The sequence below is a fragment of the Otolemur garnettii genome, unplaced genomic scaffold, assembly GCF_000181295.1.
Source record: "Otolemur garnettii isolate 467f Iridium unplaced genomic scaffold, OtoGar3 scaffold00136, whole genome shotgun sequence".
Taxonomy (NCBI): Eukaryota; Metazoa; Chordata; class Mammalia; order Primates; family Galagidae; genus Otolemur; species Otolemur garnettii.
Window position 1 is genome coordinate 758,270 of NW_003852531.1, and position 4,578 is coordinate 762,847.

A 4,578-nucleotide genomic window follows, 5' to 3' on the forward strand; every position below is an offset into this window, starting at 1 on the left:
CCTGCATGTAGTTTTTTGCTTTAAAAGCAGCTTGTAACAGCCTCTCGGGGTTCCTTCCCCCTTGTGGCTGAGGAACCCTGACGCGCCAGCAATAAACCTGCCTCTTGCTTTTTGCATCGATTTGTGATTGTGAGTGGTCTTTGGGTAGGCAACCCCCGGGATGGGCACAACAATACCACAATTTATTGATCCATTCATGGGTTGATGGGCACTTCGGCTTCTTCCATGACTTAGCAATTATGAATTGGGCTGCAATAAACATTCTGCTACAAATATCTTTGTTATAATGTGATTTTTGGTCTTCTGGATATATACCTAGTAGAGGATTGTAGGATTGAATGGTAGGTCTATTTTTAGATCCCTAAGTGTTCTCCAAACATCTTTCCAAAAGGAACATATTAGTTTGCATTCCCACTAGCAGTGTAGACGTGTTCCCTTTTCTCCACATCCATGCCAGCATCTCTGGTTTTGGGATTTTGCGATGTGGGCTAATCTTACTGGAGTTAGATGATATCTCAAAGTAGTTTGATTTGCATTTCTCTGATGATTAAGGATGATGAGCATTTTTTCATATGTCTATAGGCTGTGTGCCTGTCTTCTTCAGAGAAGTTTCTCTTCAAGTCCCTTGCCCACTCTGAGATGGGATCACTTGTTCTTTTCTTGCTAATACGTTTGAGTTCTCTGTGGATTCTGGTTATTAAACCTTTGTGGGAGACATAACTAGCAAATATCTTCTCCCATTCTGAGGGCTGTCTGCTCCAACAGGCTTCTTATCCACTGCTTTGGTGACACCCACCACAACAGTCTGTCTCCTATCACCAATAACAAAGTGACCCAGGAGAGGCTAGAGACGCTCTCAACATGCGTGGGCTTGCAGGAACCCTAACAACAGCATCAGCCCCTGATTTCAAGAATTAGGGGCCATCTTCCAGCTTCTTAAAAGAATGGCAACCAATCTTCTCCTTCAGCTTTGCAAACTTGCACATAACATGAGCTATGTGACAATTGAGCCCAGTCATGTGACAATCTCCCACTGATATGACCTGGGTGGTTCAGGAGATCACCTGGGTAGTGAAGCCAGCCTGCATCCAGGTCACTTTTCCTGTCACCGGCCACATTGCTGCAGCAAGCATCTTTGATAGACACGTGTTTGACATTGAAGCTCACGTTGTCACCAGGAAGCTTCATTGTGCATGTCAACCATCAGTTGTAACACTTAATGGAGTGAAAGTGACCACCATGCCCATGCCAGGTTTGCAAACACCAGTCTGCACTTGGCCCACAGTAGCAGTAATTTTTGTAGACATCCTGGGATGAGACCAGAGGCTTGTCAGTTGGACAGTTGATGGTAGGGTGCAATCCAGAGCTCCAAGTAGAGTGGGTCCCCTGGCAGTGCCATCTTCATGGGTGGGACATTAGGCTCCAGCATGCTGTTGCTGTTCTGCTCAGAAATTGGCACCAGTGCTACTGTGTTGTGGCTATAGCCAATTTCTTCATCTAGGTGCTGACTTAGTTAATGATTTCCTTGTGTCTCTTCTTGCTGTAGTGTGGCTTAATGGAATCCATTTTCTCAACCAACAAGTGGTTGTTTCACACTGGAGTGAGGGCCTGCTCACAGGTCTGCCCATTCTTGGTGACCATGGCTTCAAATTCACCAATATGAGCAGCAGTCAGCACAGCACAGTTACCCTGAGATGTACCTGTAATCATGTTTTTGATTTGTGTCCCGAGGCGTCACTGACATGATCACTTAATAACGCTGTTGGTCTCTGATTTCCACAGGGAGTTGTCCGTGGTGACCCTAGGCTCACACTCAGCCTTCAGTTCACCCCGGACCCAGGTGTGCGTGAAGGTGGCTTCTCCCAGCTCAGCAGCACCCTGTCAGGTCTTCTAAGTGGTGCTTTTGTTGATCTGCTTGAACTGGAGTGGATTCAGTCGTCTGCAACTAAGAGCCCCGCCTGATATGACCACTCACTAGCTCCCCTACTGGGGGCTGTAAGCACTGAACAACAGGCTGGGCGGGGGAAGGGGCAAGGCCCTGTGCCCTTTGCCCTTTGCCAGTAGCAGATGGGAGTTCCTACTACTTTTTATTCTCCTGGTTTGTCAGCAGTTCTTGGATGTTGGTAATATATATATATATACTTTTAAAAAGTTCCAATATTATAATGTGGGTAGGGGGGCAAAATATCAACAAATTTCTCTCTCTTTTTGCTTTTTTTTTTTTTTATTGACTGGTAACTATATACATTAATGCACTTCTGGGGTACAGTGTGGGGTTTTCACATGCAATCCAAAATACTTCCATCAAACTGGTCAACACAGCCGTCATGTCATTTTCTCAGTTATTGTTTTAAAACGTTCACATTCTACTCTTAGAAAGATTCACTTGTACCCCTGTAAAATAAACCTCAGAAGTGATCCCTCCAACCCCCCTCCCTCCACCCACTCCTTCCACCCACTCCCCCTCCCTTCTCCCTCCCCCCTCCCCATATTCTTAGGCTATTTGGTTATAGCTTTAGAGAACTTAAACGTATTAGCAAGAAGAAAACGAGTGATCCCATCTCAGGGTGGGCAAAGGAATTGAAGAGAAATTTCTTTAAAGAAGATCGGCGTACAGCCTACAGATATATGAAAAAATGCTCACCATCCTTAATCTTGTTGCTGTTTTTAAAAAATCTTGCATTAGAGTATAAACGCATGCTTGCCTGAGCCCAAGTTCTTCCTTTTGTTGACATAGATGAAAAAATTCAGAGCTGTCTATCCATGGAAGAACTGATTTAAACTAGAAAAATGTCTCCAATGGATAGACACAGCTTCCTGATTGTTCTGTCCTCTCCAGGGGGTGTGAGTGTGCTGAGGCAGCACTGTCTCACCGTGGGCACCTGGACCGTCCAATGAATGGGAAGGAGACTGAACACAGTGGCTCAGGTGTAGCAGTTCAACCTCAGGACCAGCCTGTAGTTTAGTTGTCATTTTCATGTTGAATTAGGAAGCACATGCAAAAGATGAGAGGCATATGGTTAGCAGCTAATTAACGGCCTTGATGGAATTCTCATCAATTCAGGAGACTGCGCTCATTTGAAGCCACTGCAGCTCCCTCGCCAGTGACTGCGGCTCCCTCCTTCCTGACTCCCTCGCCTGCCCCAGCACCGCCTGCCCCAGCACCGCCTGCCCCTCCGCCCGTGCCCAAACCTGCTGGTGCTGCATTCGGACCTCAGGACCCCAACTGCAGTTTTTTCCTCTACAGGGAATTTTCTTGTTTTACCTTCCAAGGCAATATTCTCAGCATATTATACCTGACATCGAGATAAATGGGTTTTAATAAGAGACTGGCCCCGACCTGGTGCTCCCTGTGGTGAGTGAGAGAGGAAGGCGGAGGGCAAGGTGGGTGGGGGGAGGCAGCAGAGTAGTGGGGAGCTCACTCATTCCCAAGAAAGAAAGAAATTATTCTGGATAATCCGCCATCTTAGGATCTCCTTTTCTGCCTTCCTAGTACTGGTGACTGGGAATGTACTGGATTAGGGCACACGCGACCATGTCCAGCTAATTTTTCTCTTTTTAGTTGAGATGGGTTCTTGCTCTTGTTCAGGCTGGTCTTGAACTCCTGAGCTTGGGCAATCCACCCACTTCAGCCTTTAGAGTGCTGAGTCTACAGCATGGGCTGCTGTGCCCAGCCAATGCACATATTTTAAAAATGGACTTTGTTTTTTATAGAAGTTATAGTTTCGTGGAAGAACAGCTTAGAAAATACAGAGAATTCCCAGTATCTCCTGCTCCCACACAAACACAGCCGCCCCCATTAACAGTGATGGGTTTCTTAGTTTTGATGAACTACACTGAAACATCAATAGGAAACAAAGTTGCGGTGATAGTAGGGATCTCTCCTTGTGTTCTGTGTCCTGTGGATTTTGACAGATACAGAGCAACACGCACCCTCCATTTCAGTGTCATGCACGCTAGTTTCATTGCCCTAAAATCCTCCGTGGTCAGCTGTGGGAGGAACTGGGCATGCCTAGCAGGAAGAGATGGTTGTCTCACGCTTACATGACCAATTACTTTGTTTTTTAAATAGTAGTTTAGAAGATTTGATTAAAAGTTGATTGTGGGTTATGAACAGGGAAACAGAGACCGAAGAGGCAGATGCTGAGGAAAGCTCTGCACAGTTAGACCACAAAAACAGTGTCGAGAACGCCAAAGTCTGCTGAGTACCCAGCTGAGGCCTGGCAGTTCCAAGACAAAGACTGTCTAGCCATGAGTTCACCTTTCCCCCAGTGCGACTAGATAAAGGTCACCGAGAGGTGGCCCTACAGAGACAGGGCATGTGTATCAGTGAGAGTCCGTGCTGTAAAGGAGATTAGGAAAGATAACGAACAGATGTAAGATATACTGAGAACAGCGCAGACACCAAATCTCATTAAGAGAATGTCTCTCGGGGAGATAAAAAAAACAAACATGCTCATTTCCCCTCAGTTCTCAATGTGGCCTGACAGCAGCCTGTCTGCCCACCAAGTTCCGAGAGGCTTAACAACCTCTCTTGAAATTTGTGTACCTGGTTAATTAGGGTCTACTTTTACAGCC